Here is a 12,012-nt window from a genome sequence, read left to right as displayed (position 1 = left end):
CCATCATTGGGTTTTCTTTTGGTGCCCGATGGGGTTTTGTAATCCCTCAGCTACAGAATCATAGAACCTGGAAGGGACCACCTGGGTTATCTGGTCCAACCCCCTGCTCAAAGCAGGATTGATAATCATCCCAGACAGATGTCTGTCCAGCCTCTGTTTGAAGACTTCCATTGAAGGAGAACTCACCACCTCTCTCGGCAGCCTGTTCCTCTCATTGATCACCCTTACAGTCAAGTAGTTATTTCTAACATCTAATCTGTCTTCTCCCATTCAGTTTCATCCCATTGCTTCTAGTCTTTCCTTGTGCAAATGAGAATAACTCTGATCCATCTAAAATGTGACAGCCCTTGAGATATTTGTAGACAGCTATTAAGTCTCCTCAGTCTTCTCTTTTGCAAGCTAAACATTCCCAAATTCTGTAACCGTTCCTCATAGGACATGGATGCAGACTGGTCACCATTCTGGTCGCTCTTCTCTGAACTTGCTCCAGTTTGTTGATGTCTTTTTTAAAATGTGGTGCCCAAAACTGGACACAGTATTCCAGGTGAGGTCTGACCAAAGAGGGGTAAAGGGCAATAATGACTTCACGTGATCTAGACTGTATGCTTCTGTTGATACATCCCAGAATTGCATTTGCCTTTTTAGCTGCTGCATCACAGGACCCCGCTCCGTACCCCGGGTGTTAACCCCATGTGGTGTAAACAACTAAAAAGTAAAAATATTTAGCGGAAAAACAAAATTGTAATAAAACGCAAGAGTTTCCACAGACGATGCCTAAAAGATGATCGCCGGGTGCCGTTGTTGTCACTACAAACACTCAGGACGACTGTGTACAGTACAAGCAGATACGTTCCGCTTATAAACACGTCCTCATGACAACACTTCCTGTCATAATCAATGGGTATTATGGTTGCCATTAACAGTACATATAGTATGAGTCCACAGTCTGGACACAGCTTGGTGCAATGGCTTCCTTGTTCTTATTAGGATATGCATATTGTAGATTCAGACTGAAGGCAGCAAAACCACTAAGGAAAAAAAAGGAGAAAAACACGTGAGAAACTAATCAGAAAATTAAACCTTAAATTCCTCAAAGTCCCCCCCCCCCCATTTATTCCGATGTCCCTCTTGTCATTATCCCCAGCAGCTTCATCAGCTCAACACCAGAAATGGCCTCCACCAGTCTTGAAGACGTCCCCAGAGGTGCTGAGCACTTTTTGCAGCTTTTCCTTCACTCTGTGTCCAACTCATCCCAAACCATACCCATTAGGTTGAGGTTGGTGATTGTGGAGGCCATGAGATCATTCCTTCTTGAAAAAGGTCTTCTGACCGAAATGTCACCACAGGAGGCAGAATAAAATGTAAGATTGATTTTTCACCACTATGTGAGGTGCTGTCTTTTGATCTATTTGATATGGAATACGCTCTGAGATGGACTCCCTGGTTTTGACGTGCGCCTTTTTGTCTTAATAGACATGGACATACTATAGGGTGCGGTTTAACTGTTTTTGTTTGGATATTATCATTCCTTCTTGGTCACATAGACCTCACTTAGGCTGGTTTCACATTTGCGTTTTTTGCCGCTGCATTTTAGCGCAAAAAAACGTATGCGTTTTTCTTTCTATACTTAACATTAAAAACGCATGCGTTTGTTTGCATGCGTTTTGCCGCGTTTGACAACGCATGCGTCGTTTCTATGCTTGCGTTTTGTTGCGGAAATGCAACCTGTAGTAATTTCTAGCTGCGTTTTTTTGCCGCAAAAAAAAGCATGCTTTTTTTGCAGCACAAAAACACATTGCTGTCTATGTAAACGCATGCGTTTTTAAGCACATGCGTTTGCATGCGTTTCAATAGAAAAACACCAGAATACACACTGATAAGCCACCCCCAAACCCTAACCCTAGGGATCCTAACCCTAACCCTAGAGTTAGGGTTAGGATCCCTAGTAACCCTAGGGATCCTAACCCTATCCCTAGGGATCCTAAGCCTAATCCTAGGGATAGGATCCCTAGTAACCCTAGGGATCCTGACCCTAACCCTATGGGTTAGGGTCAGGATCCCTAGGGTTAGGATCCCTAGGGTTAGGGTTAGGATCCCTAGGGTTAGGGTTAGGATCCCTAGGGTTACTAGGGATCCTAACCCTAACCCTATGGATCCTAACCCTATACCCTAGCTATTTCTGTTTATAGTGGGTTTTATAGTTGTTTTTGATGATTGGCATCTGTCACACAACTCTCATCATGCGTTTCAAAAACACAAACGCGGTAAAAAACGCATCTAAACGCCGCAATTTTTTAACACATTCTAAAATGCATGCGTCTAAAAAATGCAGCGTTTTAACGCGTTTACATGCGTTTTTTGCACCACATGCGTTTGCGTTAAAAACGCTGCGTTTTTTTTAACGCAAATGTGAAACTAGCCTTAGCCTGGAGGTGTTTTGGGATATTGTCCTGCTGTAACACAAATGATGATCTCACTAAATGCAGACCAGATGGCATGTCATCGCTGCAGAATCCTGTGGTGGCCATGCAGGGTAATATGCTGGGAATATGGAATAAATCATCAGCAGTGTCACCAGTAGAGTGCCCCATCATCTCACCTCGCCTCCATGGTTTATGGTGGGCAGAACACATTTAGGAACCATCCTCTCACCTTCTCGATGTCTCACACAGACATGGCGGCTGGTACCAAACATCTCACATTTTGACTCCTCAGAACAAGATATAGATTTCCACTGATCTGATGTTCAGTCCTTGTGTTATTTGCAAAAAATAAATATCTTCTTCATGCTTGTGGTCATCAGTAATTACGTCATTGCAGCAATTTGACCATAAAGGCCACTTCTTGCAGTATCTGATGGACAGTTGATGTAGAGATGCGTCTGCTCCTTGATATCTGTGCACAAATTTATGAAGGCTGTTATCTGAGGTGCAGACAACTAGTGTTTTCTGAGGCTGGTAACTGATGAACTTATCCTCTGCAGAAGAGGTCTTTCATTGTCTTCCTTTCCTGGGTTGGAGTTCACGAGAACCACTTTCAATAAAGCGAGTGATGTATTTTTATTACTGCACTTGAAGATACCTTCAATGTTCTAGCAATATTCCAGATTGACTGACTAATTTCTAAAAGTAATGATGGACTGTCATTTCTCTTAGTTGAGTGGTTCTTTCCATATTCTGTTGTCTAACAGTTGGGCTATAGGGCTCAGCACTGTATGGAGCTGTGTACCAGCACTGCCTCTGCAAAATACACCTGATTGTGGCAAACACTTTCTGAAGGCCGGTGATTCCATGTATGAACTCTTGAGGAAGAGATCTATTCATTGGAGGCCATTCCAGGTAATACCTGATGAAGCTGCAGTGAAACAATGCCATGGAGGTGTAAAGCTGTTATCAGAGTAAAAGGGGTTCTGAGGAATCCGAGGTGTAACACATATTCTGGTTTGTTCCACACGTATTTCCATATATGTTCCATTGTAGTTTGCTGCCTTCAGTCTGAATTTACAATGTGCACATTCCACGAAGAACAAGGAAAACCACTGCATGAACAGATGAGTCTTAACTATTGACTTGTACCATATCTATCTCCTTATCTAGTGTCCATATACCTGCTGGGACCTGTAGTCCCACTGATCAGTGATCTAGATGCTCCTGACACTGTGCGTTTGTACATCTTCCTCTCTCTTTCTGCTTGTCCCCTAAAAAAATAACGTTCCCTAATAAGCACCTTTTTAATTGCTTACCTCGCTCTAGAATTCCGCTTGGTGTCAGCAAATGTAAACATGATGGTTGCTTATATTCGGAGGTCATTAACCTTTCCTGATATTTATATAAAACAGACAATCCCTTTAATAAGAAGGTGGGAGGAGGGGGAGACAGATTATGAGGCCATGTTTTCAGTACAGGGGAAATTACAGATTTGTGTTTCTCCGCATCACATCATATCTGGGGGACGATAATTATGTGTACAGGCAAGAAAGCGCACAACAGAGGTCATTCATTAACCGCTTTACTGCCATGTGTGCGGGTTTAACCCCTTCTTGGCATCTGGCCTTTGTGTATATTGAATCTATATACCGTCATACTAATGTGCAGCAGTATATAGTAGAGACAATCACAATAGCACAGGCTCAAGTCTTCCAAGGAGGACTAATAAAATAAAGAAAAAATTAAGAAAAAAAAAATATTTTTAAAGAAATAGAAAAAAGTTTCAATCAGCACACAAAAAAAGTGAACATGGCAGCCACCACTAGAGGGAGCTTATACATTCACTGCAGGCTGTACTCAGAATGATGACGAGAACTCCCTCTAGTGGTGGCTGCAGGTAGCAGAGAATGCTTCATTTATTTATGTAGAGGGTTTGGAACTTTGTAACAGAAAAAAAAACCACTAACCAGTATACAAAAATATTAAGATTTTAAATGAGTGTTTGATTCAGAACGACAATATAGCAATTACTGGGAACGAGTCGCCAACCACTATAATTACAGCTATTAATCGGATTTCACCTGTTGTCACCACATTAAAACTGTTTAATATGACGCATTAAGCAAAACCAGTAAACAAACAGAACCTGAAATAAACTGAGCTACAAAGAAATTGCATACATAGCAATTCCCAAATATACAGTACAGACCAAAAATTTGGACACACCTCATTTAAAGATTTTTCTGTATTTTCATGACTATGAAAATTGTACATTCACACTGAAGGCATCAAAACTATGAATTAACACATGTGGAATTATATACTTAACAAAAAAGTGTGAAACTACTAACATAGTAACATAGTTAGTAAGGCCGAAAAAAGACATTTGTCCATCCAGTTCAGCCTATATTCCATCATAATAAATCCCCAGATCTACGTCCTTCTACAGAACCTAATAATTGTATGATACAATATTGTTCTGCTCCAGGAAGACATCCAGGCCTCTCTTGAACTGAAATTATGTCTTATATTCTAGGTTCTTCAAAGTAGCCACTTTTTGCTTTGATGACTGCTTTGCACAGTCTTGGCATTCTCTTGATGAGCTTCAAGAGGTAGTCACCGGGAATGGTCTTCCAACAATCTTGAAGGAGTTCCCAGAGATGCTTAGCACTTATTGGCCCTTTTGCCTTCACTCTGCGGTCCAGCTCAGCCCAAACCATCTCGATTGGGTTCAGGTCTTGTGATTGTGGAGACCAGGTCATCTGGCGTAGCACCCCATCACTCTCCTTCTTGGTCAAATAGCACTTACACAGCCTGGAGGTGTGTTTGGGGTCATTGTCCTGTTGAAAAATAAATGATGGTCCAACTAAAAGCAAGTCGGATGGAATAGCATGCCGCTGCAAGATGCTGTGGCAGCCATGCTGGTCCAGTATGCCTTCAGTTTTGAATAAATCCCCAACAGTGTCACCAGGAAAGCACCCCCACACCATCACACCTCCTCCTCCATGCTTCACGGTGGGAACCAGGCATGTAGAGTCCATCCGTTCACCTTTTCTGCGTCGCACAAAGACACGGTGGTTGGAACCAAAGATCTCAAATTTGGACTCATCAGAACAAAGCACAGATTTCCATTGGTCTAACGTCCATTCCTTGTGTTCTTTAGCCCAAACAAGTGTCACGGGGTCCTTCGCTGGTATAACACAATCAACAGAGCTAGAGTATAGTAAACAATTCCAAAGCCTTTATTTAGGCAAAAATAAGAAAATAGAATTATTCTTACCGTTAATTCGGTTTCTAGGAACCCTCCACGACAGCGGTACTGGAGGATGTCTCCCCGCCCTAAAGGGGGACAGGAAACACAAAGAGGTTAAATACCCTCCCCTTCCTGCCACCTCCAGTGTTTTTTCTGGACACAGTAGTATGTATAGTTACCACTTAAGTGCAGGAATCATCCAATAAAATTATCAGATAGGGAGGGAAATTAGTGCTGTCGTGGAAGGTTCCTAGAAACCGAATTAACGGTAAGAATAATTCTATTTTCTCCAGTCACCTTCCACGACAGCGGTACTGGAGTAGTACCAACAAATTATTTCTAGGGGGGGACAACCGCCTGCAGAACTGTTCTGCCGAAAGTTAAATCCCGGTTGAAATCAAGCCTGTAGTGCCTAGTGAACGTATGTACTGATGACCAGGTGGCAGCTCTGCAAATCTGCTCCGTAGAAGCATCACCTCTCTCTGCCCATGATGTTGACACCGACCGTGTAGAATGGGCCTTTAGCGATGGAGGAGGTGTTAGATTCTGGGATGAGTATGCCAGAGATATGGCTTGTTTAATCCAGTTGGCGATAGTATTTTTTGTCGCCTTTCTTCCTTTGTTCCTTCCAGGGAGTTGAATGAAGAGATTTTGATCAATCCTCCAACTCTCTGTTTGTGAAAGATAATATAGAACCACTCTGCGGACATCCAGAGTGTGGAAGGACTCTTCTCTCACATTAGAAGGATCCGGGTAGAATGAGGGCAACACTATGTCCTGACCTCTATGAAAGTCTGATGTTACTTTAGGTAAGAAGGTAGGGTCTAGACGAAGGATTATACTATCCGATGTTACCCTCAAGTAAGGTTCTTGTATGGATAGGGCATGTAGTTCTCCTATCCGTCTGGCAGAGGTAATAGCCACTAAAAAGACCGTTTTCAGGGTAAGAACCTTTAATGAAGATTGAGATAAAGGTTCAAAAGGGTCCCGAGTTAGACTATTAAGGACCAAATTAAGGTCCCAAGGAGGAGTATTGTTGAGAACTCTGGGACGGATTCTACTTGCTGAAGTTATAAAACGCCTGATCCACCGATGTTTGGCTAGTTCTTGGTCAAAATAGGAGCTAAGTGCTGAAATTTGTACTTTCAAGGTATTGGGCCTAAGACCCAACTCTAGACCTTTTTGCAAGAAGTCCAGAATCTTGGCAATATTAGGATGAAATGGGTCTGGAATATCTGGAAGATACCATGAGGAAAACTTCTTCCATATCTTGGCATAAATGGCATTCGTCACGGGTTTTCTACTGCTTTGGAGAGTATGAATTACTTCATCCGAGAGGCCTCTTGCCTTTAGTATTTCGGCCTCAGAAGCCATGCTGAAAGATTTAACCTGTGAAGGTTTGGATGCAGCAAAGGTCATTGATGAAGAAGATTCTCCTTCTGGGGTAGATATACTGGACCTTCTTGAGCCATGTCTAACATGGCGCTGTACCAACTTCTCCCCGGCCATGTTGGCGCGATTAGAATCGCCGTAACTCGCTCCGATCGAATCTTCTGTAGAGTTTTTGACAGCAATGGAATCGGAGGAAAAGCATAGACGAGGTTGAACCTCCACAGGTGAGAGAACGCATCCATGCCCAGTGCTCTGTCTGCCATATTCAGGGAGAAATAAGTTTGCAGCTTGGCATTCTGACTGTTGGCAAAAAGGTCCACTTCCGGAATCCCCCATCTGGAAATCAGGGAGAGGAAGACCTCCTGGTCCAGACACCATTCCCCTGGATGTACATCCTTCCTGCTCAGGAAATCCGCCTGGGTATTGGCTGACCCTTTCAGGTGAACTGCCGAAATAGAGAGGAGGTGCCTCTCTGCCCAGAAAAAAATGTTTGAGGCTAAGGTTTTTAATTTCTTGAATCTTGTGCCTCCCTGATGACGAAGGTATGCTACCATGGTCATATTGTCGGAATATATCCTGACATGGTGTCCCTGAACAATAAAGGATGCGGCTTTTAACGCCTCTTCCACTGCCTTCAGTTCTCTGATGTTCGAAGAACTTGCTCTGATGTCTGGAGCCCAGGTGCCCTGGAAATGGGTTCCATCGACTATAGCACCCCATCCCCTTTGACTGGCGTCCGAAGTGAGTGTCTTTAGCGGGATCTGGTCCCAACTGACCCCCCGTTGGAGGTTCCGGAGCCGTAGCCACCATGTCAGGGATGTCCTGACATGATTGGGGAGGGAAATCCTTTTGGAAAGAGAACTCTGCTGTCCGTCCCAAGATGATAGGACATGGGTTTGGAGGACTCTCGTGTGGGCTTGGGCCCAAGATACCATCTGGATACAAGATGTTAGAGATCCCAGAATAGACATGGATTGTCGTAGAGTTGGAGTCTTCAGGGTTCTGAATGCTGTTATCTTCTGTACCAGATCGAGTTGACGTTCTCTGGGCAGAAAGGATTTCCTCAACTCCGAGTCCAGAAGGACCCCTAGGAACTTCTTCCTCCTGGAGGGAAGTAGGTCCGATTTCTCTAGATTCGGGATCCACCCCAACGACTTTAGTATTTCTAGAGATTTTGATAAAGGCCCCTTCACATTAAGCGACGCTGCAGCGATACCGACAACGATCCGGATCGCTGCAGCGTCGCTGTTTGGTCGCTGGAGAGCTGTCACACAGACCGCTCTCCAGCGACCAACGATGCCGGTAACCAGGGTAAACATCGGGTAACTAAGCGCAGGGCCGCGCTTAGTAACCCGATGTTTACCCTGGTTACCATCCTAAAAGTAAAAAAAAACAAACAGTACATACTTACCTACAGCCGTCTGTCCTCCAGCGCTGTGCTCTGCTCTCCTCCTGTACTGTCTGTGAGCGTCGGTCAGCCGGAAAGCAGAGCGGTGACGTCACCGCTCTGCTTTCTGGCAACTGTGCTCACACAGACAGTACAGGAGGAGTGCAGAGCACAGCGCTGGAGGACAGACGGCTGTAGGTAAGTATGTACTGTTTGTTTTTTTTTACTTTTAGGATGGTAACCAGGGTAAACATCGGGTTACTAAGCGCGGCCCTGCGCTTAGTTACCCGATGTTTACCCTGGTTACCAGTGAAGACATCGCTGGATCGGTGTCACACACGCCGATCCAGCGATGTCAGCAGGAGTCCAGCGACGAAATAAAGTTCTGGACTTTATTCAGCGACCAACGATCTCCCAGCAGGGGCCTGATCGTTGGTCGCTGTCACACATAGCGATTTTATTAACGATATCGTTGCTACGTCACAAAAAGCAACGATATCGTTAACAATATCGTTATGTGTGAAGGTACCTTAAGTCCGCCCTGAGGCGGGAAACTGAAGGAGCGACAATGAGTAGATCGTCTAGATAGGGTACTATGCAGATCCCCTGAAGACGGATGAATATAATGGCTTCTGTCATGATCTTTGTAAAGACCCTGGGAGCTGAGGCGATTCCGAAGGGAAGGGAGTTGAACTGGTAGTGTACTATCCCTTGCTCCTGAGATATTGCGAATCTTAGGTACTTCCGGAATTCTGGATGGATTGGGACGTGGTAATAAGCGTCCCTCAGATCCACTGTAGCCATCGCCCAGTCCTGTCCTATCAGAGGGATCGCTGTCTTGACCGACTCCATCTTGAACCTCCTGTAGGTTATTACTCGATTCAGGGGTTTCAAGTTGATTATTATTCGGTGTTTTCCAGAAGGTTTCTTGATCAGAAACAGGTGGGAATAGTGTCCTCTGCCTCTTTCTTGTTGAGGTACTGGGGAAATTACTCCTTCCTGGAGTAACTCTTGAAGTCCGCAAAGGAATGCGCCCTGAGGGCTGAGACTCTGCAATGAGGTTATCCTTATGTGATGAGGGGGAGGGCTCTCGAACTCTAATTTTAGTCCATTCTGAATAGTGTCGAGTACCCATTGGTTCGACGAAATGGAACTCCACTGGTTGATGAAGCTCGAGAGACGACCCCCAACGCCCTGGGCGTAGTCACTGCTTATCTGGGGTCTGCTGGGACTGGGGAACCAGGATGTTCCTACCTTTCCCCCCTTTAGGATAGCTCCAGCGTCCTGATTTGCCCTTCCCTTTGAACTCTCGCTGGAAGGGTTGTTCTTTTGAGGGACGAAAAAAACGTTTCTTCGGATTCCTCTGTTCCGGAAGCGCTTTCTTCTTGTCCATTGCTTTTTCCAGAATATCGTCTAGGGCCTGCCCGAACAGATAGTGGCCCTGAAAGGGAATGGCACAGAGCTTTGTTTTGGACGTTATGTCCCCACTCCAAGACTTTAGCCATAGAGCTCTTCTGGCTGAATTAGAGAGAACTGCAGATTTGGCAGCTACTCTAACGGACTCTGCCGAAGCATCGGCTAGGAAGCCCGTAGCTTTCTGGAGAAGCGGGAGGGAATCTAAGATTACTTCCCTAGATGTTCCCTGGGTAAGGTGGTCTTCAAGTGTGCGGAGCCAACGAAATAGGGATCTAGCCACGCAGGTGGACGCAATATTTGTTTTAAGGAGATTGGTGGAAGTCTCCCAGGATTTTCTTAGCAAGCTCTCCATCTTGCGATCCATAGGGTCTCTGAGTTGGGAAGCATCCTCGAAGGGAAGGGTTGTCTTTTTTGAGACTGTAGAGACCTGCACATCTACCTTAGGGGTATCCCACAGAGAGACGTCTCCATCGAGAGAGAAACGATTCTTTAGCTCAGAGGGAACAGTAAGTCCCTTTTCGGGCGATTCCCATTCATGAAGAATGAGACTCTGTACATTCTCGTGTATAGGGAACCCCTTTAATTTCTTTGGCTTTAACCCACCGAACATCTCATCCTGCACTGATGGTTTCTCCTCCTCCTCCTCAACGCCCATTGTCCCCCTGACCATACTAATTAACTCATGTATGTCTTCTGAGGAAAAATAGAATTATTCTTACCGTTAATTCGGTTTCTAGGAGCCTTCCACGACAGCCACCAGGAGGTTGTCTCCATTCCCTAATGGGGGACAGGAAGCACAAGAGGTTAAAAACCCCTCCCACCTCCCATTAACCAGTGACTTACAACTGAACCCATAGCACCGGTTACCTTTAGGTTCTCAGAAAAATATCCAAGAACATCGGGAGGGAATTAATGCTGTCGTGGAAGGCTCCTAGAAACCGAATTAACGGTAAGAATAATTCTATTTTCTCTAGTAGCCTTCCACGACAGCCACCAGGAGGGATGCCAACCAATTCTGTATTTAGGGAGGGACCACAGCTTGAAGAACCTTTCGGCCAAAAGCAAGATCCTGATTGGACCAGAAATCCAATCTATAATGTTTAGTAAATGTGTGTAGAGAAGACCATGTTGCTGCCCTGCAAATCTGCTCCGAAGAAGCGCCAGCCCTTTCAGCCCAAGAGACGGAAGTAGATCTGGTGGAATGAGCCTTTAGGCCCGCAGGAACAGCAATATTCTGATTTAGGTATGCTTCAGAAATGGCCTTTTTTATCCAGTTGGCAATGGTACTCTTCGCTACCTTCTTGCCTTTGTTTCTGCCAGAAAGATGAACGAAGAGATTTTTGTCAATTCTAAATGATTTAGTATAATCTAAGTAGTATAAAACTATACGTCGTACGTCCAAAGTATGGAACCTGTGTTCTTCCGGATTTGAAGGATTGTGACAAAACGATGGGAGGACTATGTCCTGTGATCGATGGAATTCTGACACTACCTTCGGTAGGAAACAAGGATCTGGACGGAATACGATGGAGTCATCTCTTATGGTAAGATAAGGCTCTCTAATTGAGAGAGCTTGTATTTCCCCCACTCTTCTTGCGGTAGAAATTGCAACCAAGAAGGCCGTCTTGCAGGACAGAAGATGCGAGGAACAAGATGATAGTGGCTCAAATGGAGGAGCCGTAAGACCCTTTAGAACTATGTTTAGGTCCCAGGATGGCACAAAAATTTGTTTTCTTGGACAATGTCTTGATGCCGCGACCATAAACCTCTTTATCCAACGATGACCTGCAAGATCCTGATCGAAGACGGAACTCAAGGCTGACACTTGAACTTTCAAGGTACTTGGCTTCAGCCCTAATTCTAATCCCTTTTGCAAAAAATCTAATATTTGTGAAATATTAGGATGAAAAGGGTCAGGTTTATGAGGATGACACCACGAGGAGAATCTTTTCCAGATTTTTCCATATATGGTATTGGTAATAGGTTTCCTAGATTTTTGTAGAGTAGAGATTACTGACTCTGAAAGGCCCTTAGCTCTTAGTACCTGGGCTTCAATAGCCAGGCTGCCAGTTTGAACTTCTGTGGCTCCGGGTGATAAAAGGGGCCCTGGCAGAGAAGATCTTCTGATACCTGAAGAA

General features: G+C 44.6%; 1 protein-coding gene across 1 annotated transcript in view; it reads right to left on the bottom strand.

Moving 5' to 3' along the window:
* STX8 (syntaxin 8) overlaps positions 1-12,012 on the bottom strand; it is a 289,427-nt gene that overhangs the window by 258,922 nt on the left and 18,493 nt on the right. The gene's annotated exons all lie outside the window — the stretch shown is intronic.

Source organism: Ranitomeya imitator, chromosome 2 (genome assembly GCF_032444005.1).
Source record: "Ranitomeya imitator isolate aRanImi1 chromosome 2, aRanImi1.pri, whole genome shotgun sequence".
In the NCBI taxonomy this organism is placed as follows: Eukaryota; Metazoa; Chordata; class Amphibia; order Anura; family Dendrobatidae; genus Ranitomeya; species Ranitomeya imitator.
The sequence above is the reverse complement of the archived record's forward strand: the minus strand, read 5'-3'. Positions and strand labels throughout refer to the sequence as shown.